The sequence below is a fragment of the Mesoplodon densirostris genome, chromosome 5, assembly GCF_025265405.1.
Source record: "Mesoplodon densirostris isolate mMesDen1 chromosome 5, mMesDen1 primary haplotype, whole genome shotgun sequence".
In the NCBI taxonomy this organism is placed as follows: domain Eukaryota; kingdom Metazoa; phylum Chordata; class Mammalia; order Artiodactyla; family Ziphiidae; genus Mesoplodon; species Mesoplodon densirostris.
The window spans coordinates 124,114,312-124,141,407 of record NC_082665.1 but is presented as its reverse complement, the minus strand read 5'-3'; the positions used below and the strand labels follow the sequence as shown (position 1 = coordinate 124,141,407).

The 27,096-nt window shown below is 36.8% G+C and overlaps 1 protein-coding gene across 3 annotated transcripts in view; it reads left to right on the top strand.

The window, feature by feature from the left end:
• The window catches only part of TBC1D5 (TBC1 domain family member 5), a 545,992-nt gene that overhangs the window by 113,886 nt on the left and 405,010 nt on the right, over nt 1–27,096 (top strand). The window contains exons 3-4 of one of the 3 annotated variants that reach the window (XM_060099477.1): nt 3,545–3,645; nt 5,647–5,849. The exons of 1 other annotated variant lie outside the window; for it this stretch is intronic. The gene's annotated coding sequence lies outside the window, so the exon portion shown is untranslated. The remainder of the gene's footprint in view (nt 1–3,544; nt 3,646–5,646; nt 5,850–27,096) is intronic. One more of the 3 variants, XM_060099475.1, reaches the window with a different exon arrangement.

Here is a 27,096-nt window from a genome sequence, read left to right as displayed (position 1 = left end):
TTTAATTTTCTAAGTGATCTGAAGTATCTGGAAATACAGTAGGCATTTTTGGTCTTGAATGCTGTTTTGGTACCAGTGTCTGTTAGCATCCAGTGGTATCACTGAGGGTTATATGTAAGCTCTTACTCCATTTTTTTTTTTTTTTTTTTTGGATAACTGTTACTGCCTTAGACCCTTTTACATATTTTTAAGATTCTTTACTAATCAACAATATATTTTATTTAGCCAGTGGTTAACTTGTGTGACAGAAGTTTCCTTATGAACCATTCATCTCCCTTAAACATTCCTATGTCTTTTGACATGTAAATCCCTAAATGACTTAGTTTTAATCACAAGACTAAAATCTGGATTAAGGCAAATCAAATTTGGTAGAGACATTTTATGTATAGTTAAAACTGCTGCTGTTTAATTATCCCTCTTTCTATTGAAAAAGAACCTTGACAGTAGTTGTTCAGAAACATATTTGAAATTTTTATATTAAGTTGGGTACAATTTAATTGGACAAAATAAAGTATTATATATGTTCAGTAAATAGTTTAAAAATTATGTGCCTGAAGAATGGAAAGTGGTTGTTGTTGGTAGAGATCTTTTAGAAAGCTTGAAGAGTCATCTCTTCCACTGCTGTATCAGAATCTTTGGGAAGGTCTGCTTGGGAATCTCCATTTAAAGAAGCTCCTTAGGAGATTTTTACGCACACTGAAGTTTTAGACCCACTGCTGAATTCTCTAGTGACAACTTTAGGATATTGGCTTCTGCTCTTCTGATGGAAGCTACTCTTCCCCAGTTGGGGGAAGAGCAAGGGTGAGCTGAGGCAGCTCTTCCTGATGCCCTGCCATTCTCTGTGCTGGGAAATTTCCAAAGCTATCTGTGTTTTGAGTCCTTTTTCATCTGGCACTCCTGTGGTGAAGGAACATGTCATGTTAATGGTGATGCCCAACCCAGAGCCTTCACGTGTTTCGTAAAACATTAATACTTCCTAGCAGGGGAGGAAATTGCAGGTGAGGAAACCTAAGAGTTTAAGCGGTCTTCTGGAGCCAGGACTGGAACTGAGGTTGATTTGATTTTAATGCCCAGACTCTTTTCTTTCTGTCTTTTTTTTTTTTTTTGCCACGCCGAGCAGTTTGTGGGCTCTTAGTTCCCCAACAGGGATTCAACCTGGGCCCCGGCAGTAAAAGTACCATGTCCTAACCACTGAACCGCCAGGTAATTCACTACTTTTTTTTTTTTTAAGCCCAGACTCTTTTTGACTTACAATATTATATAAATTTCAGGTGTACAGTGTAGTGATTCACACTTTTTATAAAGCCCAGAGTCTTACACTATCCTTGCTACCCTCCTTTTAGTGGAAGGAACGATGGGTTGTCGGTTAAGGTAGCCTTGGGTTGGAAGGATGCCTCTATCATTTACTGGCTTCACTAGCGACTTTACACATCCCCAAATTCAGTGTCCTCATCTGAAAAGCAGGCATGAAGATTGTAAAATTCTAAGGTTATTGTGAGGATTAATCTGCCACATTTTTAGAGTGCTTCAGTGTATTTTTATAGTTCTGTCCCAGAGTAGGTATTCTAATAAATGATGACTATTATTCCACAACTTAAAGTAAGGCGAGTGTGCCTTATGGAATGAACCAATTTTAGGCTAAATGAGTTTGTCAGATTATGAAATGTATGTTTTCCTATTCTGATGTGGTGTGATAACTAGAAACAGGGAAGGTGCTGGATGTGTGAAGGGGTTTTCTTGTGGGAAAACAATGTAGACCTCTATTTTTTATCTAGTACCCATATCCTGGTCAATTCTAAATTTGATTCTAGCCCAGACCCTTCCTAGAGCTCCAGACTCTAGTAGTAGCTCCAGATGTTTCTGTTGAAATGCCCACAGGATGTTTCCATCAGCTAACCCCTTAACATGTCCAAGTCTAAACTTGGGCTCTTCCTTCCAACACCTGCAGCCTTCTGTTAGGGTTCCCTATATCAATGAATGGAATTACTCTTCATCTGCATCCTCCACAAAATCTAATCTTTCATCAAAGTCTGCTGATTGTTATCCCCTGTGTCTCTTTCTGCCTTCTCATCTTTGTCTTCCCCACCATCACCTTAGTCTACGCTACTGTCACCTCACGCTCACCTCCTCCCCTGCATTTCTCTTGCCCCCTCCATGATTCTGCCACACTGGGTATTTTTTCAACATACAGTTGGTTGTCATACCTTATTTAAAACCCTTCAGGAATTTTGCCTTATTCAAGTACTCTGCCTTTTTTGTTTCACGTACATTCCCTCTTTAGCTGTGGCTGGCCTCTTTGCTTCTCTTTCCTGACTTTGAATGTGCTTCTCTCGTAAGTGCTTTTAGACCTTTGCGCTTGATGTGCCCAGACTTGAACACTTCCCATACCTTTCAGATCTCATCTCAGTCTTACTTTAGGTCTTTGCTGCTCTCTGGGATACATCAAGTCTCCTATTATAAAATCTCATGGTGGGGAATTTCCCATATTTTTAGTAGCATTTATCTCTGTTTGCAATTATGTATTTGCATGGTTGTTGGATACTATTTGGTTCTCCAAATAAAATTGAGTTCTGTGAGACAATTTCAGCATCTACAAAGGCCTAGAAAAGCCCTGATAGCAGATGAGAAATATTAAATGACTGACTGAACTACATAAATAGGCAATTAAAAGACAATATTTTAGAACTAAAAGATTAGTTCTAAAGTGAGGTAAGTACACATGAAGTCACAGTGTTGGCAGGTTAAGCATTGTTACTTGGGAATACGTTTGTTATTGTAGCATTGGTTTCATGAGCCTCTAATTTTACTTAAAGACTAGTAGTGTTTTGAATTTTGAATTTCCGAGTACAGATTAAGAGCTTCCAGAAGTTGATTGTACTTTAATGACTTTTAGAGTCAAAACTTTCCCCTTTCCTCACATCTGGACAGTATTTGAAGTTCACAATTTAAAAAAGATCTAGTTGGTTGTATACTTCTTGATGTTTACTATATGGAATGTATTTATTTATGTTATTTGCCTAAGGCATAAAATTTTTAAAATGCTACCAAAACTTACGAAGACAAGAAATCATAGATGTTATAAAAGGTTTTTTCAGCTCTTATAAAAGTTAGAAAAAATGAAGAAGATTAATATGATATTGGAATTGTGCTTTTATGTTACTTTTTGGTATTTGGACCTTAATTTACTGTATAATTATTGTTAGCAGATTGAAATGTTCTTGTGAAAACTCTTAAGGCTGTAGTATTTTCTTGAAAATTGGTTTAGTACTCTTGTTTATATTGTAAAATCAGTGCTTTCAATAAGATTTTGGTTTTCATCTATCCTGAATTCTCCTTAGGAGTGCACAACTTCAAAAATAAAGAGGCACAGTCAGCAGAAAAAAGAGGTGGTCTGAGCATTTATGCGTTAAATATGCATGTTAATTAGGAGAAAAATTAGAAAAATATGAAAACAGATGTTACATAAATTATTGCAGTCCCAGGGCAGCAGTAACTTATACACTGACAGTAATTTTTATATGTGCATGTGTATGTCTATTTCTAGATTTCTCAATGTTTATGCAATTCCGTAGAGAATAACTAGAAGAATGGTATATCCTTTCAGTGAGACAGCGGTAAACATTCCTTCTGCATGTGGCTTGCCGAGTGAGTCTAAGCATAACATACACTTTTCCTGTACAGATAGCCTTCCGTGTTTCTTAATTCTTCCTGTAGTCTTCTTCCTTCCTTCTTGGTTTCTTTGATAGTATGTCAATGAGATCTTTTATTGGATTATGTCCTGTCAAAACAATAAAGTGAATCATGATCCCAGCAGTGTAAGAAATGTAAAATTGACTGGGATGTAAAGTGTGTGTTTAGAAACAAAGCAAATCACAACTACTGAGGACACTGTAGTGTCACTTTTTCTTTGGTTACTGTTGTACTTTCTGAAGAAATAGCCATCATTCTCTGAACAGTATTGACACAGTAGTGTGACAGTCTATACTAAGTGTTACATAAACACACATTTATCAAATATACATATATTGGAATAACTGAAAGATACTTGAATGTCTTTCACTCTAAAGAGACATCCATAATATAAAAATGGTTTATATTTTTACAAGGGAATGATGAGAAATAAAGACATGCTTTACTTCAGTGGTGTGGCGATTTTTAGTTCAACCATGGAGAAAAACCATGTGACTATATTGCTGTCCAAGGAGCTGCTGACAATATCTAGATATTTTCCATACATAGATTATATAATTTAGAAACATGTTGTTTGTAACTTTTCAGATGAGATTGAAAGTTAAAATAAGGAAATCCTCCATCAGAATATAATAAATCATTCTCTTTATCAAATGAACAAACAAATCATGAACTATATTCAGTATAGGGGCACAGAACAGTTTCCTTAAATCTATCTGGAGATCAGTGCTACATTCATTGGTATTCTTCAGAAATCATACTTTGTTATTTGGTTTTAGTAGCATATGATGCTCAAATGTGTTTTAAGTAATTAATTTCTTTTGAATCCCAGTAGGTTTCAGATACATCTATTATTATAATGTTTTTCAGTTCTGTGTTTTTGATTTATATTTTACCTAACTACTGTTGTCCTTTTGTACATATGCTGAGTCACAAGGAAGCTGTAACAGGTTATTGGCAGTAAAGTAAACTAATACAGAATGAAATCTAGAAAAGAGTGATAATAATATATTTAGTAATTTATTATTATTTAGAGGTTCTTTACCTAAATAAGATATTTAAGAAATTCCATTGTTCTTGATATTATGTAGAGATACATCTATGTCAGATATGATTTGTGAAAGTAGATTGAAGTATATTACTAAAGATGATAAATGTTTTTCTTTTTCTATAGGCAAAAAGGCTATGGAAATTAATTTTTAATTCACAAATAATATTTACTTGCCACACTGATACATCTGTATTCTAATTTTAGGTTTTATTTACGCTTTGGAATTCATTTTCAGTGGAGTTTTTTTTCACATTTGTTTGCAAATGTCAGATTTCCATTTTTTATTTTATGTGATTTTAATACGTGATATTAGTTTACTATGTATTAGTAGTGTATTTCTTATTTGAACACTTTTATTTCATTTCAGTGAAACAAAGTGATAACAGGTGATTTGTTTTATATTGAGGTGTTTTAGGTTTTTTTTTTATTATAATGCTTTTTTTTTTTTTTTTTTTGCGGTATGCGGGCCTCTCACTGTTGTGGCCTCCCCCGTTGCGGAGCACAGGCTCCGGACGCACAGGCTCCGGACGCGCAGGCCCAGCGGCCATGGCTCACGGGCCCAGCCGCTCCGCGGCATATGGGATCCTCCCAGACCGGGGCACGAACCCGTATCCCCTGCATCGGCAGGCGGACTCCCAACCACTTGCGCCACCAGGGAGGCCCTATAATGCTTTTTATTGTAGGCATTTTAAAGTGAGTTTCTTCTAGGAGCTAAAATAGATGATTGAAAGAGTGATTAAAGAGTAAGCTAACATTTGTCCCCTAAGATCCAAAAATATTATGACATAAACTTTTTCAGCTTGCTAAACTTTTTCAGCTTGCTTTTTGCATTGATGGCTTTGGTTTAGGGTTCCTTTGCTTAGGGAGAGGATATTTGAAGCTATTTTATTTTTTTATTTTTCTAGGTATTTGCTGTTTTTCCTGCAGCTCAGTTGAGGGATAACTCAGCTGATCTCTATTTCTTGATTCTTTACTTCCGATTGGTCAACCAAGACTTTTATTTGGCAAACTCTGTTGTACAGAGCCTGGCGTCATCTATGACCCATAACAAGAGCATGCGTTTTCCAGTGTCAGTTAGATGTGTGGATCAATAAAGTTTTCTTGAAAGGTAAGTGTATATTTATTCAAAACGTACATTTAAAAATTCAGTACTATCATCAGCTGTCTTAGTCTGTTCGGGCTTTTGTAACAAAAATCCCATAGACTAGGTGACTTATAAATAACAAAAATTTATTTTTCACTGTTTTGGAGGCTAGGAAGTCTAAGATCAAGGTGCCAGCAAATTTGGTGTCTGGTGAGGACCCACTTGCTGGTTCATAGATGGATGTCTTCTTGCTGTGTCTTCACTTGGTGGAAGGAATGAGAGAACTCTCTAGGGTCTCTGTTTATAAGGGCACTAATCCCATTCATGAGGGCTCCAACCTCATGACCTAATCGCTTCCCAAAGGCCTCACTCCTAATACCATTACACTTGGAATTAAGATTTCAGCATATGAGTTTTGGGGGGTGATAAACATTCATTTCATAATAATACCCTCATTATAGTTACAGTAATGTGTTTTATATATCTGTGTACAAAAAATGTTTATGGGTGTGTATGTGTGTGTTTATACACTGCTGCCAGGTTTAGACTGCAGGCTCTTTCAGGGAATAATGTTGCCCTCTAACACAGAGTTCCCTGATCCGTTTCTTTCCACTTAGATATCTACCCACCAGCTTCCAGTCTCTTCCTTTTCTTCATTGTTTTCCTTCTCTTTTAATTGAGCCTGCATGAGGGCTTTAAAAATATTTTCCCACCAGCAGACTTTTAGCACTTTTCTTACTGAATACTTTTTGTTCTGTATTTCTTTTCCTTCCCTTTTCATCTTTCCTTCTTTCCTACCTTCCTACCTCCTTACCTCCCAACATTCATTAAATTTGTTGGAGTTGCGAAATTAGAATGATTGAACTTAGCATTGAAGGTATCTCAGGTAGGTAGCATTCACATTTTTCTTTTTAACCACAACCCATAGTAAGAAATAAATTTTATACTTATGAGCCATTTCCCACAGGTATAAATGCACAAATGAAACAAACAAGAGTTAAGACCATTCTACCCTGGCTACCTTGAATATATGCTGTGCTCTATTCTATTACATTTTGGGGGGTATATTTCATTTAATATATGCTGATACCCATAATTAAATTTACTTTCCTATCCAATTGTGGATCACTTTTGCAATTTCAGAAGTCATCCTTTAGATCACTTGTATGTTTGCTCATGACTGACTTGTAGGGAAAATAAATGGAATCATGCAGTTTGTTTTCTGTTTCAGCCAAGCTGCCTTCTCTTCTGCCTCCCCTGTGCTTCTCATTTCTGTCAATTCATTACAAGTTATCAAATAACTTGGGGAAAGAACTGTGTAACTGCTGGGAAATACTAGAGTACTTATAGATTCTTCTGTAGTAACAACACAGATACCAAAGGTCATATCTCAAAATATAAAAGGAAGATAAATCTTTGATAGAATCATTCCTTTATAGTAAGGTATATATTTCTTTATTCTCTTCTTGTTCTTTCTGTCTATGTAAATTGTATGTGCATGCTGATGCTCTCAAATCATTCTTGGTTTAAAACATTTTAAACTTCCAAAGTCTTTTATATCAGCTTAGAATAACAGATTTTTACCCAAAGTGGTCTATTCTAGTGCTCCTTCCCATTTCGTTTAACATTTTTATCCTTTTAATAAGTTGCAAACATTTAAAAATTGTGAATGTAATATATTTTATTAGAAAGTTTGGTATATACAGAAAAGTAAAAAGAAGATAAAAATTATCCCTAATCCAATGCAGCTAAAGCAGTTCTAAGAGGAAAGTTCATAGCCATAAACACCTACGTTAAGAAAGGAAAGCTCAAGGGTGTCCACTCTCATTACTTTTATTCAACGTAGTTTTGGAAGTTCTAGCCTCAGCAATCAGAGAAGAAAAAGAAATAAAGGGAATCCAAAATAGAAAGGAAGTAAAACTGTCACTGTTTGAAGATGACATGATAGTATACATAGGATAAAGATGCCACCAGAAAACTGCTAGAGCTCATCAGTGAATTTGGTAAAGTTGCAGGATACAAAATTAACATACAGAAATCTGTTGCATTCCTATATGCTAACAATGAACTATCAGAGAGAGAAATTAAGGAAACAATCCCATTTACCATCTCGTCAAAAAGAGTAAGATACCTAGGAACAAACCTAACTAAGGAGGTAAAAGACCTGTACTCAGAAAACTATCAATATGAGATACTAATGAAAGAAATTGACAACTACACAAACAGATGGAAAGATGTATCATGTTCTTGGATTGGAAGAATTAATATTGTTAAAATGACCATAGTACCACAGGCAATCTTACAGATTCAGTGCAGTCCCTATCAAAATACCAGTGGCATTTTTCACACAACTAGAACAAATAATTTTAAAATTGGTATGGAAACACCAAAGACCCCAAATAGCCAAAGCAAATTTGAGAAAGAAGTAACGAGCTGCAGGAATCATGTGTCCTGACTTTAGACTATACTACAAAGCTTTGATAATTAAAAAAGACTCATACATCAATGGAACAGAATAGAGAGCCCAGAAATAAACCCACATACTTATGGTCAGTTAATCTATGACAAAGGAGGCACAAATATACTACGGAGAAAAGAGAGCCTCTTCAATAAGCGGTACTGGGAAAACTGGACAGCTACATGTGAAAGAATGAAATTAGAACATTCTCTAATACCACATACAAAAATAAACTCAAAATGGATTAAAGACCTAAATGTAAGACTGGATATTATAAAACTCCTAGAGGAAAACATAGGCAGAACACTCTGACATAAATATCAGCAATATTTTTTTGGATCCATCTCCTAAAGCAAAGGAAAGAAAAGCAAAAATCAACATACAGGATCTAATTAAGCTTAAAAGTTTTTGCACAGCAAAGGAAGCCATCAACAAAATGAAAAGACAACTTACTGAATGGGAAAAGATACTTGCAAATGATATAACCAATAATGGGTTAATATCTAACATATATACATAGCTCATACAACTCAACATCAAAAAAACAACCTGATTAAATAATGGGCAGATGAACTGAATAGACATTTTTCCAAAGAGGAAATGCAGATGGCCAACAAGCACATGAAAAGATGCTCAGCATCACTAATAATCAGGGAAATGCAAATCAAAACCACAATAAGGTATCACTTCACACCTGTCAGAATGGCTATCATCAAAAAGAACACAAATAACAAATGTTGGCAAAGATGTGGAGGAAAGGGAACCCTTGTACACTGTTGGTGAGAATGTAAATTTGTGCGACCACTGTGGAAAACAGTTTGGAGGTTTCTCAAAAAATTTAAAAGAACTACCACATGGCTCAGCAGTTCCACTCCTGGGTGTGTATTTGAACAAAACAAAAACACTATGTCAAAAAGATACATGCACCAGAGTATTCACTGCAACATTATTTACACTTGCCAGGATATGGAAGCAACTCAACGGTCCATCAACAGATGAATGGATAAAGAAGATATTTTGTGTGTGTACACACACACACACACACACAGGAATACTACTTAAAAAATGGTAAAATTTGCCATTTGCAGCAACATGGATGGACTTGGAGGGCATTATGCTAAGTGAAATAAGTCAGACAGAGAAAGACAAATACTGTTTGGCACTACTTACATGTGGTATCTAAAAAATACAACAAAATTAGTGAATAAAACAAAAAAGCAGCAGACTCACAGATATAAAGAACAAACTAGTGTTTACCGCTGGGAGAGGGAAGGGGGAAGGGGCAATATAGGGGTGGGGATATAAAGGATTATTATAGGATTATATGAAATCATGTGTGTGAAACTTTTGAAAATTGTAAAGCACTATAAAAACTGAGGAATCTTTCATTCAATGGAAATCCTCAACAAACTATATTGAACCAAATTCAACAGCACATTAAAAGGATCACACACCGTGATCAAGTGGGATTTTTTCCAGGGATACAAGTATGCTTCATTATCCACAAATCAATGTGATACACCACATTGATAAAATGAAGGATAAAAATCATGTGATCATCTCAGTAGATGCAGAAAGAGCATTTGACAAAATTCAACATCATGGTATGAACTTTCAACAAACTGGGTATAGAGGGGATATATTAATAAAGACCACATATGAGAAACCTATAGCTAACATCATACTTTATGGTGACAAGGTGAAAGCTTTTTTTTTCTAAGATCAGGAATATGACAAGAATGCCCAAACTTGTTGCCCTGCCCCCAACAAGAACCTGAGTGTTATTTTCTTGGGCTATTTTATCAGGGTTATTTTTTGCAGTGAGTAACCATGAGAAACAAGATGGTGTTTCCCATATTCAAAGAAACAATCTCACCAATTTTATTTGACATAGTCCTGGAAGTTCCAGCCAGAGCAATCAAACAACCGAAAACCAAAAAAAAAAAAACAAAAACAAAAACCCAAAGTATTCAGATCAGAAGGGAAGAAATAAAACAGAGGTATGATATTATATGTAGAAAACTCCACCAAAAAAACCTGCCACAATTAATAAACACATTCAGTAAATTTGCAGGATATATAATCAATATATAAAAATCTGTTGCATTTCTATACACTAACAATGAACTATCAGAAAGAGAAATTAAGGAAACAGTCCCATTTACAGTTGCATCAAAAAGAATAAAACTCAGGAATAAATTTAACCAAGGAGGTGAAAGATATATATACTGAATATTTTAAGACATTGATGAAAGAAATTGAAGTAGACACAAATAAATAGAAAAATAGTCTGTGCTCATGGATTGGAAGAATTGATATTGTTAAAATGTTCATACTACCCAAAGCAATCTACAGATTCAATGAAATCTCTATCAGAAGCCCAATGACATTTTTCACATAAATAGAAAAAGCTATCCTAAAATTTGTATGGAACCACAAAATACCCTGAATAGCCAAAGCACTCTTGAGAAAGAAGAACAAAGCTGAAGGCATCATACTTCTTGATTTCAAATTATATTACAAAGGTACGTAATCTAACCAGTATGGTATTAGCATAAAAACAGACACAGAGACTAATGGAAAAGAATTGCAAGCCCAGAAATAAACCACACATAGATGGCCAATTAATTTATAGCAAAAGACCTAAGAATATTCACTGGGGAAAGGACAGTCTCTTTTAATAAACAGTGTTGGGAAAATTGGACCACTATCTTACACAATACACAAAAATCAACTCCAAATAGATTAAAGACTTGAACAGAAAACCTTGACCATAAAGACTCCTAGAAGCAGATGTGGTAAGGTGCTTGAAATTGTTCCTGGCAATGCTTTTTTTGTTTTTTAAATTAGACACCAAAAGCAGAGGCAAAAAAAAGCGTAAATCAGTAAGTGGGCAGGAGTACGTCAAAGTAAAAAGCAACACAGTATACACTTTAAATATCTTACATTTTATTATATTATATTGAGGTCAGTTGTACATCAGTAGAGCTGAAAAAATAAAAGATAAAAATAATGTAAAAAAGAAACAAGCAAAAAATCCCTACTCCTATCTTCTGGTGATGAACTGATGTAATAGATGAAAAATATAACATTAAAAAAAATTTTACTTGGATTTAACAGAGGGGGAAAAAATGAAACGAAACTTAAATGATTAGTGAATCTGAGATAAATGTTCCTTCAAAATCATAAATATTTGATCCTAAGAGCCTTCCAATATGAAAGAAGATTATGGAAATCTTTAAATACTCTGGAAATAAGAAAATATGAAAAGACTGATCTAAAAGTAGAATATCTATTTTTTAGAATAATTTATTGAGGTGAAATTTATGTAACATAAAATTAAGTGAATAATTCAGTAGAACCCACCACCTCTCTCTAGTTACACATACTTCCATCACTCCAAGGTAGAATGCCTTACTTTTTAAACAGTTTCTCCTCATTCTGACCTCCTCACAACTCCTGGTATCCATCAGTCTGTATTCTGTCTCTAAGGATTTATCTATTTTGAATATTTCGTATAAATGGAATCATGTAGTACGTGGCCTTTTATGTCTGGCTTCTTTCACTTTCACTTCTTTCACTGTTTTCAAGGTTCATCTGTATTGTAGCATGTGTCAGTTATGTGTCAGTACTTTATGCATTTTCACAGCTGAGTAATATTCCATTGTATATATAATTGTTTGGTTTGCTTCCACCTTTTGGCTCTTGTGAGTAGTGCTTCTGTGGATTTAGGTGCACATGTTCTTATTGAGCACCTGTTTTCAGTTCTGTTAGGTATATACCTAGGAGTATAATTGCTGGGTCATGTTGTAATTTTTTATTTACCTTTTTGAGGAACCACCAAGTTGTTTTCCACAGTGGCTGTAGCCTTTTATATTCCCACCACCAATGTGTGAGGGTTCCAGTTTCTCCACATGTTGTCAAAACTTGTTATTTTCCTTTTTTTTTTGATAATCAGAATATGATAGTGATAAATGACTTTCAGCAAAGAAACATTGTAGAGAGGTGATTATATTCATTATTTCTAATATAGTAATTATATATCAATTCAGAGTATCACTTAATTCTGTGTTCCGTGCAGAATTAACTGACCAGTAGAAATTGTTTTCCAGAACAAAAGATTTCTTAGTTTTCTTCATCTTCTCAAAAATACTGTATTTTGCTTCATATTTATACCATTTTTCCCCCCGCATGTGTGTATAGTTCTTTGTTTTTACCAGAGTTTTAAATTACCATTCTTTTCGCTTAATGCTCATAAGAGGTCTGTGTCTCTCCATTTATGGATAGCACACCACAGCTGTACTTTTAGGCTTTAAAATATATGATTTTAAATCACAAAATAAATTTTTGTTAGGTTACCTACTGTCTTGTTGAAGAAATACATCACTTAACCTGGACCTTCTGTTTTAGTATGGACCAGAGCTTCATTGGCCTTTTGCAGAACTGTTACACTCAGATTTCTTTTCATTATATTTCTGGGTTGGCTCTAATGATTCTTGTGTCCCATTGTCACAATTTGAATAAATTTTCAGAAGGGTAAATGGTGAAAGATGAATTTTTTGAGTTATACATATTAGAAAATATTTTTATTCTCACAGTTGATTGATAATTTATCTGGGTATATATTAGTATTTCTAGATTGAAAGTAATTTTCCTCAGAACTTTGAAGACTTTGCTCAGTTTGTTTCTAACATCCATTATTCCTCCTGAGAAATTTGAAGCCAGTCTTACTCATTGAAGAGTTTTCTAGGAGATATTAACAGTGAAAACAAAATAGAGAAAAATTCATGGTTTGATTACGCTTGCTTTTTAGGGTGGAGAGGTTGACAAGAAGCAAGATAAATAAGTAAAATATGTAGTCAGTTAGATAGTGGGGCTATAAAGGAAAATAAAGCAAGGAGGGGAGGATAGAGAGTTAATAGCATAGGGGGACTGATGGAAATTGTAAATAGGGTGGTCAGGGAGTACCTCCCTGAGAACGGAACACTTTAGTAAATGTCAGATGGCGGTGACGGAGTGAGCACCTCAAGCAGAGCGAACAAGTAGTGCAAAGGCCCTGATGTAGGAATATTACTGATGTGTTCAAGGAACAACAGAGAGGTCAGTGTGGCTGCAGCAGTGTGAGGAGAGAGTAGTAGGGATTCAATGAGAGAGATGACTGGGAATCTAGTCTTTTAGAGAGGTGCATTTGGCTTTTATTCTGAATGAGATGGGAAGTTATTGGCAAGTAAGTATCAACATCTGATGTATAGTTTAAAAGAATTACATTCTGCCTGGTTGAGAAAGGATTGTAGAGGGAGCAAGGGCAGAAGCAGAGGGACCGTGTAGAAGGTTAGAGGTGAGAGGTAATTGTGGTTTGAACAGCAGGATTTGCTGGTGGATTGGATTTGAGTTATGAGTGAAGGCCAGGAGTCAAATACGCCTCTGGTAATGTTTTTGGTCTGAATAACTAGGAAGATAAGAGTTTTATTTAACGAAGAAGGGGAAGCTTATAAAAGGAGAAGGTCAGGTGTTTGGTTCTGGACATGCTAAGTTGAAGATATTTATTAAACATTTAAGTGGAGAGGTCAAGGAGACAGGTACTATCCCAGAGTTCAGGGGAAAGGTCCGAGATGAAGAAAAAGCTGTGAAAGTTATCAATTGTGGATGGTATTTTTAAAGGGGTAATATTGACGCAATCCAGTAGATACAGCTAGAGGCAACTGAAGGCCCCAGCTTTGGGGCCCTTTACATCTAGGGGTCAGGAGAAGAGGAATTAGTTGAGGAGGCCAGGGAAGGAAAACCGAGCTAGGTAAAAGGAAAACTCCTTTGGCTTTCGAAATATCTGAAAGCTCAGGAAGCTAAGTGATGTAAATGTGCCAAGGAAGGGGAGTGATCATCCGTGGCACATGTTGCTGAAATGTGAAGTTTTACATGAGCTGTGAATTGATTGTTGGATTTAGCAGTGGGAGGTGATTGGTGACTTTGAGAAGAGCAGTTTCAGTGGAGGACAGAAGTCACACTGGAGTGGGTTCAGGGTGGAGTGGGAGGAGAGACATGTGGCAACTGAAGGGGGAAAGTTGGTCAAGAGACAATTTTTTTTTTGGGGTAGAAGAGAAGCAGCATACATCAATATTGAGAGTGCCCCAATAAAGAGGAATAAACTGATGATACAGGAAAGAGTAGTGAATTGCTGAAGCAAGGCGCACAAGTGGAGAGACTGGCCTTAGGTAGGAGCATGGGTGGTTTATCCTTAATAATAGGAAGGCAGGCAGCACACACAGGCACAGATCCATCTGTAAAAGTCTTCGGTCAAGCTTTGTGTTACTTCCGGGATATATCACATACCAGAAGCGTCACGACTAGCTACCTCCCACTTCTTTAGGCTTCTCTTGTTCAGCTTACTGCTTTGTAATTTTTATTGTAGTAACATAGATGAATGGTGGTTTCCAGTTTAGGAATTTTGTACTTTAAAAAATTCTGTTACTATAATGAAGACATACAACAAGCATTTATGAAGGATGCACCTCTTGAAGTTTTTGAAAAATCTCAAATGTGTAAATATTTCTGGAGTATGTTCTAGAGAACCACCAAGCTACATTAGGATCAGAAGCAGAAATGCTTTCTCACACCAGCCTTAGGCAGCTTGTGGTTCAAAAGTAATTTATCAGAAAAATGATAAATTACTTCGTGTCCTGGATTGCTTGAACAAGGGTGAAATCATGAATGTAAAAATCTACGAATGCCTGGAGTCTATTGTTCTCCTTCTGACTCATATTTCTCCCAGTCACCTCAGCGCAGGAGCACACTTGATAAATATGGGATACAGTGATAGCGTTAAGAGTTCCAGCATTTTCTTCCTGGTATAAGGTGATCTCTGGGATCACTCTCATGTGTTTCTGAAATGGAATAATGTTGCTCTTCCTACCCATTCTTGCTCAAGTTCCCAGTTCTCGATAGTGATACAACTTCCCCTCTGGCTGTAGGAACTGCTCTTGTTGTCTTGGGACATGATTCAAGCAGCATGTTTGCTGTGCTACAGTGCTGTAGAGTTTAAGTTACGAAGGATAACCGGTGGGAAAGGAATTAGGTGACCTTGAACAAGACAGGTTTGAACTGCATAGGTCCGTCTATACGTGGATTTTTTCAATATAAATATAGTAAATACTGTAGTAGTACACGGTCCATGGTTGGTTGAATCTGCAAATGCCTAGCAACCTTGGATACAGACAGCCAACTGTAAATTATATTTGAACTAATCCCTGCATTATTCAAGGGTCAGTTGCAATTGTGAGACCAAAAAACTGACTAGCCTTGTGCTTACTTTTCCTCATAGCACCTCCAGTGGGTCCCTCTTGGGTTTAAATAACTAATTTTTATTCTTTGCAGACCCTGCCTTTTCCTAAAACCTGGCCCAAGTTCCTTGGTCACTGGACTGGAAGACATTTCTGAGTAATATCTCCTTTATATCCATACATTCACTTGTCTTCCTAGGACACATTTACTGAGAGTCAGTGTATTTGGTTTACTGTCAGTTTACTTAGTTCTCTGTCTTTGGAAGCACCAACTGTTATGGAAGTAATAATTAGAAATAAGAGGACTTCGGCTTCTTATAACTTTATTCTGATTCCCTCTAAAGGCAGGGTCTAGCTTATTGCGTTCCCCTTTAAGCAAGAATGAAAGTTCTCTCTCATTTTTCTTTGGTATGTGCCCACATTATATCATGGTCTAACATGTGACATATAACTGTTATTTGTGGTGAGGCCACCCAGTACATCACGGGCTAACTCTGAGAAGGGTCTTTGGCAAGTTCTCCTTTTTACAGGCAAATAGTCAAGGTGTCACAGGCCACTCCTTCACCATCTTCTTAGCTGATTCCCTGTTAAATGACTTTATTATTTAATGTCATTTAACTTGTCTCCTTCCCTGGGCTTCACATATACATTTCTCCAGTAAGCTGCCATTTTGTCATCTGGACTTGGCTTCTGTGTTTAGGTTGTTGACTTAAACCGGTTGCAGTGACTTTCCCTTTATAAGCACAGACTTGTTTTCAAAAATCCCAGCTATCTCATTCTGACACACTTGTGTTCCTTTGCAAATTCCATCCTCAGACCTCCAAGTCCATCCTAATCATTTTTCCAGGTTAAACAAAACAGTTAGCATCTCTGTGAGGTTTTATGCTAGTGGTATATTTTGAGTAACACTTAAGAATGGTTCTTCCTAAATATTTTTCATTGAATTAAAACATTTTAAGTGGAGAAGATCTTTGGGAGTGTCAGGAAAAGGTGAAAGGGCGATGCTCTATTTATAGACTCTAAAATATCATCAGCTTCCAGAGTAGAATCAATTTGAATTCATCTATTCATTTGATCAACAAATATTTATTGACTGTTTACACTATGGCGGGTACTGAGCTAACTCTTAAATATGTCATTTTATGATGTTTTCCTTTTTAAATTGGATGACGTAAGGAGACTCCGTTTTCTTTTTTTTTTCTTTCTTTCTTTCTCTTTTTTTTGGCCTAGTTCATTGTGAATTTTTCTAGGTTTTCAATGTACATGCACCAGACATAACTCTCACTTTTTGATAATGGAGAAACAGCCAACTCTAGATAAAAATGAAATGTGGAAAATACGGAATCTGCTTCTCTTTCTCTCCCCCTTACTCACTTTTACAAAGACTTACTGGACAGTGAACTTGATCACCACTTTCACCTCCGCTTCCTTGCAGCTCTGCTAGCCTCTGTGGTACCTGGTAGACCTGAAAGGAGCATCATGAACTGGAAGGGAGAAGTTAGATGAACACATAATTAGACAAAGAGAAAAGGGGTCCGTTATACGTGAGAGGTCACTGTATTTCTATTTTACATAGAAGTTTGAAGTTTTTACTTTAGGTTATTCCTGTTTAGGAATACTTTGTAGGCTGTGAACAGCTAACCCATTTAAAGGGGATTTTTAAAATCTTTAATTTGTAACGATTTGACCATTACGATGCTATCATTTTAATATTATGGCAAAATAAGTTTTCTGCTATTAAAAATATGTTTTAAAAATTTTATAAATGCTTAAGAGTTACTTAATTTCTTCAGTGTGTAGGGAATATTGACTGAAGATATCTTGAAAGCCTAAATTACTTGGAATATATTTGCAACCTCTCTTCTCATGTACTTATCTTCAACATATTTTTGGGTCATTTATAGTATAGGCTTAAAGTTTGAAGTTTTACATTTTTAGTCTTATAAAGACTTATAAATATGTTTCTGTTAGTACTATTGGAACTAAATAATTTTATCCACATAATTGTCCTTCAGCTGTAGCTGTCTAGAATAAAATTTCTTGAAATAAGCAGTCATTTTCCATTTGAAATAACCATTTAGAAATGTTTTTCATCTGATAACATGTATTTTATTCTTTATAAATAGCACAGAGGAATTGAAGTATTTATGTATCTAAAGGAGGTTATCAGCTCAAGTTCAATAGTATGTTTGACATTATTAGGCTGAGGATATTTTATAATTAAAAAATAGGTTTATTATTACTTTTGTAAAATACGTGTACTTTTGTTATATCTTATGTGTTAATCTCATTTCCTATTGAAGTCACTGATTAAAAGGGAATTGTGTACCAGTGAGGTTCTAAAACCTTGACATTATTTTAATCTGATAACAAATGGGTTTAAGTTCATGTTCTTTCATTTGTTGGCAACAAATCTAAACCTGTATTTTTAGGATTTATGAGGATAAGTCCTGCTTTGGCAATCTTGTAGATCCTCAAGAGAATAGTTAAACAGTGATTAATCATTGTTTCTTCACTGAGTGTGCAGAAAAGAATAGAAAAGCTGCATTTCACACTTCTGAAGCAATTAATCCCCATGATCTTAGCCAGGTTTGTCTTGTAGATAAGTCGGGATACAAAACACTACCTAATTTATCAATGTATGCATGCCATAAAGTATAAAACACACAATTTATTTCATATCATTTATAGTCAAATGTAAAAAAAGAGTGACTTTGCCATATCCAAGAGTGTTTCCTACATTACCTTCATATAAACTAAGTACCAGAGATTACAATGGGATTCCTGTTTATTGTGCACATCTGGCGCAGTCACTATGCATTTTCTCATTCACTTGCTGGCATTTTTAGTGATTGTGGCATAAATCACCTTGCTAATCAGAAACATAAGTGACGGGAAGTCATCTCCTTTTTTTGAACAATGGGAAAAAACATATGGCTTCTTAGACAGGACTTGGCTGTTATACTATTTATGTGGCGTTATATTCTGTATTTAGAATTTCATATTAATTGCAGTGATTTGATTGAAGGCACTGAACACCCAGGGCTTGTGGTCAAAGTATTTGTTTTGTATCATTTTCATAACAAGTAAACAAAAAAGGGTAAAATGACATGCCTTGCATTAAAATTTTTTAAAAATAAAAACTACTCTGTGAACAGTTTTAAGATTAAGACAAATTGAAGAAAATATATATATATATATATTTAAAAATGTGTGGATGTTTCTATAGATGCATAGTTATAGTAATTACAACTTAGTTTTTAATTATACCTATTTCAAGTCACTGCATAGGTAAGAATAAAAATTACTGTCCTTTAAGTGCGAAACTGTAATCGACAGTAGTTTGCTTTTCTGGAAGTACTATTATTTCAAGACGGGTTGCATTTTTGGATGAATTGTTGTTTATTAGTTGGAACCATATACTGCATATACTACAGCTAAACGAAATTTATATGTGCAATGCAGACTTTAAAGACCACACTCAGTGAATTTGTTGCTGCTTGTTACAGAATGCTTAGTCTAAATTTGGAGTTTGTTGGGTTTTTTTTTCCCCTCAATAGGTAACTTACTTCTCAAAAGCTAGTGAACATAATGGCCTTTTATACTTATTTGACTTTATAATACTTACCTTTCTATCCCTCATCACTTTCCATTTTCTTACGTGGGGTGGTAGGAAAAGATTTATTTTGAACGTGTAAATTTCAAATGCAAATTTATTTGTTCAGAGAACGTTATGTGTTTTAAAGTTTGTTTTCTATATTACATTTGACTATAGATTAGTGAGGTCAATTTTTAAATAAATACATCAGAACCTGTTTATTCAAATGTGTGTTATTCCGTTGAAATAGTCCCCTTGGGAAGATATATACATAATCCATTAATCAAAGTATTTTAGCAATGCCTCTTTTTGAATTCAGTGGATTGATGTATAGCTGCTCAAAATGGATATTTTGAAGGGAGATAAGATTCATTTTGTGTATATATGTGCTAGTATTTTTGTTTAAAATCAATCAATCATAATGGCTTGTGCTGCAACCTGTATATATCTTGTAGATAATTGGACTCCCTGAATAGAAATAGAGTTTTAAAAAACTGCCTGAATTTTAAATAAATGATCATATTTATCCATTTTGTTTTAGAAGTCTTTTATGTTATTGTTTCAAGGACCACCTGCAGTAGGAGTCCACAAATTGAATAAATGTAACATAAGGAGAGGTTGTTTTTCCCCCGCCCTTTCGTTGCTTATTTCAAAAATACCACCATCCAGATTCTCTAAGGGAATAGTGTGCTATTTTTTAAAATATATTTATAACTGAATTGAGGCCTTCTTTCTACATTAAAATTATCCAGTGCTTAAAATTACCTGAAATCTACACCATACTGCCTCAATCCTTGTCCATTTTTATTTCCTTTATGCCTTTAAAGCCTCTTCCCTCTCCTTTTAAAGATAGAGCTGTATTTGTTGTAAAGATTAATTTTTAAAGCATAAAATTTAAAACACACATATGTATTTCCTTTTTCTTTACGAAACTATAAAAATTCTAGGACGACTGGTTGTTAAAATCCAAAAAATAGGCAATTTATGAGACGGCTAAAAGTATCAAAATAGATAAGGAAAAATAAGGAGCTCTATTTTTAGTGACTGAAGACTTTGGAATTTGTTAGTGTTGGAGCTTTGAGGAAAATTTTCTTTCATAAAATGCTTGTGGTAAAAAGTACATTATCCTGAAGTATTTGCTTATTCATCATGTTTATAAAGCCAAGGATTTAATTTCTAAGTGTATATCCATTTTTGAATGAAATTGAACTACCAGTAATGTTGATGTTCACTGCACATTTTCTTTAAAATGTGCTTTTGTTTTCAGAGACCTTGCATTATGTTTTTTTTCCTCTAGTCCATTCTTTGTCTTATTTACATTCATACTTTATTGGTACAGATTACCCTCTAATGTAGAGTCTGAATCCAGTGTGGAACTTGCAAGAAAAGTTACTGTTCTTTCTTGCCTGTGTTCTCATGGCATAAAGAATGGATCCTCCCATTGTAGGGATGACTCTCTGGTGATCCCCAGCCAGGCGGCTTCTTGCTTGCTCTCCTCTCTCTGGCCGTTCTTTTCCCACCCTGGTGTCGGTCTGGAAATGCCTTTCAGAATGCTGACAGAGGAGGGATGCCTGCTACTGCCCGACGTGCTGCAGGGTGGGTGACATGACGCTGCTGGCCTAATCATCCTGGAATTCAGATAAAAAGGGTAATTTGTGAAATATTCCCCCAGAAGGGAGGCTTTCATTTGTCAGAGGGCAAGCTGCTTTGAGTGACACACATAATTCAGGAATTTTAATGTAAAGTTTTTAATGGAGTGTATTAAGTATGAGAAACATGGAGCATGAAAGGGCAGTGCATGTTTTAATAGTTGTGTGTTTTGTTTTAGTGTTTAAGACTCCTTCTGCACAGTATGTCCCCAGTGTGGCCCTTGCTTGTGTTCCTTGCAGGGGTTCAGCCACATCTGGGGCATGGCTGGCCTGGCACTAGTCTTCGAAGTGTAGGAACAAAAGTGAAAATTTTTTAAAGAAAAAGAGTAAAGAGCCAGACCTGTGATGCCATCTCAGCTGTTAGAGAAGGAGCATTTCTGAATTCAGCCTGGAGTCTGTTTTGCTTTCGGGTCTGGACCTCTCAGGCCTTGTGTCAGAGACCAGTGGAGATAGAAGGATACCTGGGCTGTAAGAAAAACAAATTAAGAAAGAACAAGAGAGCAAGGAGAAATATAAGATGTTTGGGGACAAGTGGCATGGTCCTTGTACCCTCGAAACCTAGAGTCCAGTAGAAAGGCATTCTTTCCCCTTTTTTGCCACCATCCACTGAGTGACTGGCATTTTACGGACCGCACTGTACTGGCCGTGTTAGAAAGGTGGGGGAGGGGGGCTGGGTGATGGCGGTGCTGCTGAATAAAGCAGTGGCTAGCGCCCAGTGGGGAAGCAGGCTGCAGTGAATGGGGCCCTGTGGGTGACAGTCGCCACTGGTGATCAGCAGTCCAGAGCAGAGGCAGTACCTGGGTGAGGGGACAGATGAGGCCCACCCAAGCTTAGTTTGGGGGGAATGGAACCAGCAGACCTCAAGTACCACCCAGAGAGGCACAAAGAGGGGTGAATGATAGACGTGCCCCGGGAGGCGACTGTCAGCTGATTGGTCTGGCTCAGGAACACATGCGAGACACTTCAGGATGACTCCCAGAAATGTCCGGGGGACAAAAATATAGGAACCTGGAATCCTGCACTGTGGGTTGTATTAGTCAGAGTTCTCCAGGGAAACAGAACCAAAAGGATCTATATGTATAAAATACAGAAATTGTCTCATGCAGCTTAGGGGCTAAGAAGTCCCCTGATCTGCTGCCTGCGAGCTGAAGAACTAGGAAGACCTACGCTGTGTGATTCACGCTGAGTCTGAAGGCCTGAGAACTGGGCTGATGGCATGGGGAGTGGGGGACGTGGACTAAATCCTGGTCCATGTCCAGATATCTCAGCCTGAGCTAAGAGCGCGAATTTGCCCTTCCTTCACTTGTTGTTCTGTTTGGGCCTTGGGTACATTGGGTGATGCCCACTCACATTGGCTTCTTAAAAACTCAGTCTGCTTTAAATGTTAACCTCTTATGGAGACACTTAACACAGACACACCCAGAAACGATGTTTTATCAGCTACCTTGGCATCCCTTAGCCCAGTCAGGTGGACATATAAAATTAACTATCACAAGGGTGAAGACAAGAACCAGCAAGTGTGAGTTACATTTACTTTGTAAAATAATTTACAAATTTATTGAGATACTAAGGATCTTTTCTTCCTTCCTCCCTCCCTCCCTCCCTCCCTCCCTCCCTCCCTCCCTCCCTCCCTCCCTCCCTTCCTTCCTTCCTTCCACAAAACTTTTTGCTTAGTTACCTGTTACTGCAAACAGTATTCTAGGTGTTGGATCAACAAGTTAAAATATGATTCTTCCTTTCGGAGCTTGCAGTTTATAGGAGGGAGAATGGCAGTTAAAAAAATTAACATCTAGGGGGATGAATGACATAATAGAGTCATACATGGGAGATAGTGGACCACAGAGAAAAAGTACTTAAAGCAGCTTGGAGATAGGACTGGGGGATGGTTCCAAGGAGACTTCCAGAGAAGGTGCAGACCGAGCTGTGTGTGAGGCACGTTGAAGACAGACAAGAGGGAAGTATTGCCTGCGGTGGCCCAGAGATGATTGCAAACCTAAAGTGTATTTGAGGGGCTTCCCTGGTGGCTCAGTGGTTGAGAATCTGCCTGCTAATTCAGGGGACACGGGTTCGAGCCCTGGTCTGGGAATATCCCACATGCCGTGGAGCAACTAGGCCCATGTGCCACAACTACTGAGCCTGCGTGTCTGGAGCCTGTGCTCCTCAACAAGAGAGGCCGCGATAGTGAGAGGCCCGCGCACCGCGATGAAGAGTGCCCCCCCCCTTGCCACTACTAGAGAAAGCCCTCGCATAGAAACGAAGACCCAACACAGCAAAAATAAATAAAGAAATTAATAAACTCCTAACCCCAACATCTTCCTTAAAAAAATGTATTGAGGAACTGCAAGCAGTTTAGGTTCACATGTTGGGTAATATTGACAGCTGAGATTGTAAGGTATAAAATCTAGATTTTTGAAGAGTCTTGTGGATTATACTAAGAGTTTGGGCTTTTTTTCTTGGAGGAAAAAGAAGAGGAAGACAGATAGGGTAGGAGGAGCCTCGGATTACTGAAGGAATTTAAGCCAAGGAGTGGTGTGATCGGATTTGAATTTTAGAAAAAGCACTTAGGTGACATTTAGCTATTTAAGTGAATTGGAGGGAGATCTGAAGAGCCACGCTACTAGGTAGGAGACTACTGCAGGAGGTCAGGGAAGAATTGAGACACTAGATTAAGTCAGAGTCAGGAGTAAGGGAGAAAGGACTAATTTATGAGGTAGAATTGACTGGATTTAACAGGTGATTGATGTGAGAGGGGCAAGAGGAAAATACTGTATCTGGCTGTATCTTGGTGGTGTCTTTCCATAAATAGCAAGCACAAGAGCAACATTTTGAAGGGGAAGAGAATGACTTCTGTTTAGGCATTGTTGATTAAAATCTGTGAAAAGATGAGACAGATTTGGAGCCAACGCTAGTGGAGAGATTTGTTTTTATAGGAGGAGGGTGAATTTTTTTTTTTTTTTTTAACCGACAATCCCAGAAGTAGGAAATAGTGGATGCAACAGTTCAGGTCCTCCAGGAAGCCGATGCCAAGATAGAAATGGAAGTTTTAAGAAATTTATCAGGGGAGGCCTTTAGAAGGTAAGGGAGAAAGGGAGCGAGAGTGAGGAGGGAGAGCTTCAGACCTTAATGCAAGCCTGACACCTGTGATGAGAGAAGAGGAGGGAAGACAGGTTGGGGAAGAGGAGTCTCAGACACCAGTGCAGCTTTGAGAAGGTCCCAGCCAGACCAGTGGTGCGGGGTGGTGGGCAGTGGGCAGAGCACATGCTGCCTGAGAGATGCCCTGTGTTGGGTGGGAATGGGCTCCCCTGGCATCCCTCTCTCTGGCATGAGTGCTGTGGTGGATCCAGAAGGTATGACAGTGGACGGCACTCCTTCCAGCAGGTTCTCTCTGAGTGGTGCACCTCCCTGACAGCCACAGCTCCTGTGGGTGTGTTTCAGCTGGGTGGAAAGGTGGAAGGAATTCCTATTCATCCATTATTTCCTCTGCTTTCAGCAAATGGATGGTAGAGTCAGAGAAGGTGACTGAGACTGAACAAGTGTTGGAGGGTTTTCAGGAAAGACACAGCTGATAGGCATGGAGCAAGAGAGGACATTGTACTGGGAAAAGCTTAGTTGCAATAGTAGCTCAGATAGTCTAGTTCTGATAGGGAAGGAAGGGAAACTAGAAGGGGAAGAGGGGATTGAAATGAAATGAAGTCAAAGAACTAGGTGTTTCAGTGAGTTTGAAAGCACTTGTACTGAGTGAGGGACTAAGAGAGCTTAAGGATAAAGGGAATTGTGGAGATACAGTAGTATATTCATTTAGATTAATAACTAAACTCCAGGAAATACTGATGCATTTAAATTCCATCATGTGAATTGGGAGTAAAATTTTTACTGACAGAAAATGACAATTATGCATCATAGAATCACATTGTGGAATGTATACATCATAGAATTACATACCATGAGAAAGTATAAAGATAACATAATTACTTAGCTTTAGTAGTATAACTTTTCTGCAAAGTGGTTTCAAAGCCACTTGTATGTCAAGTTGCTTGATTAACTAAAGCTAACAGTTTTTTCCCCCTAAAAACTTGGTTTTCTGTGAGTTTTTCAATTTATCTAGTAACCTTAGAAAATATTTGTGTCTTTTTCTTTTTTTTTTTCTTTTTGCAAAAGAGAAACGAGTGAGCTCTCCTCTCCTGAAGGGTTTGTCTTTATACCCGATAGACAATTTAGAGAAGTGACAAAACGTTCAAAGCATGTATAGCCAAACATTTCTTGAAATGAAAGCAATAAAGGTAAGATAACAGTTTTAAATACATACAAACAACTTTTCAGTAGCTGTCCTTTTGCAGAAGGGAATCAGGAGTGGCAACAAATAATTTAGGTAATTAAAATAATACAATAAGATGGATTGACAGAATGATGGACAGATAGACATTATAATAAAGTAAATGTACTCAAATGAATTGAAGATTCTAGGTGGGTGTTCATCTTTTCTGTATATTTGGAAATATTTGTAATAAGATGTTGAAAAACCAATATCATAGTGTCTGCAACTTTGAAACACTTAAGAAAGTGAGGGTCTCATGGACAGACAAGTAAAGTAAAATGTCAGTGTTAGAATCTAGGTGGTGAGTATATGAATGTTGACTGTAACATTCTTGTAAACTTTTCTGAATTTAAAAATTTTTCAGGGGCTTCCCTGGTGGCGCAGTGGTTGAGAGTCCACCTGCTGATGCAGGGGACACGGGTTCGTGCCCCGGTTCGGGAAGATACCACATGCCGCGGAGCGGCTGGGCCCATGAGCCTGCGCGTCTGGAGCCTGTGCTCCGCAGCAGGAGAGGCCACAACAGTGAGAGACCCGCGTACCGCAAAAAAAAAAAAAAAAAAAAAAATTCAGAATAACATGTTGGAGGAAAAGTGTCATAAACAGAACAGTGTTTGGCATTAGAGATCTGAGTTCTGACTGTGTGACCTGAGAAAGGATGGGGAAGAAGAGTTTCAGTTAACAGTACAACTTTGAGAAACATAACTCATCTCTGAGCTACAGTTTCCTCGTCTGTGGCTTCAAAAATTAGAAAATATTTCTGTCAAGCAACAGGCAAATGATAGTCAGGAAATGCCTCTGATGATACTGAAGTAATAATCTCCAAATTTAGGAATCATATCTTGGTTTTTGGTTAATATGTTTAGAATTTCTGGATATATGGGCATTTAATTATTTGATGGAACAGGGATGAGGTGAGAGGTCAAAGTGCACATTTTTATTATCAAGGCTGCTTAATTTCACACACATGCTGTCCGTGCGCCGTGTTCAGAGCCTGTATGTTTTCTGGCTTAGTCTCCAAGTTAATCAGAGCTTGAGCCCCGATTAACTGATGGGAAGTTAGAACCATCCTTATACAAAGGATGGAATCTCTGACTTTCTAGTAATCTATCAAGGAAAACTTGACAGCCTTTAAAAATATTTTCATTTTGTAAATTGCATAAATTCTCCAAAGGGATTTACTGTATTCCTGTCTTAATTAGTAGTTCCATCTAAATATATGTATACCATACATCAGTGTGAAGTTTTTTCAGTTACATTAATTTTTAAAGAATGTATAGTAAATGTAAATCATATTTACTGCCAAATATATATTTACATACATATTTATATCAATATTTACTGCTTAATATTCAGTAGTAGCTTCTCCATTGATGACTTTCTTTTTCTTTTTTTGTCTTATGAAAATCAGTCATTTCATTTCTTTGTAAGAAATAAACTTGGATTTCTGGTTTGTTTGAACTTTGGCCTCAAGTGCATTTATAAAGTACAATCCTCTTGTTTTTTAATTTGTTCTGTTTCATATGCAGGGTGGATAAAAATTACTGAACTTTTTATATTTATGTAAATTTATTTAAAATTAAATTCAAATTTACTGCCATATGCCTCAAGGGCTAAACACAATATAGACTATTATAATCATTTATATAAATTGGTTTTAAAAACCAGTTCAATATGTTGAATCAATATGTCATGAATTTCATATCTATGTAGTTGTCATCCTAGTAAATTCCATGGCATGTACTTTTACAGCATACAGATTTTAAGTAAAATTGAATAGACTTTTCTAGCCTGCGTTATGGAGGAACTTCCGTTATCTTCCAGTTGACTGCTTTAGTATTGGAAAAGAACCGTGCTACTTAAATATGAATCAGCTGTATTTTGTATATCCATCAAATCTTTTTAGGCAGAGTTTTTATCTCAGCAGTATTTGCTGGTTGTCCTTCATTTGCTATTCTTTGTGTGATACAGGATAACATG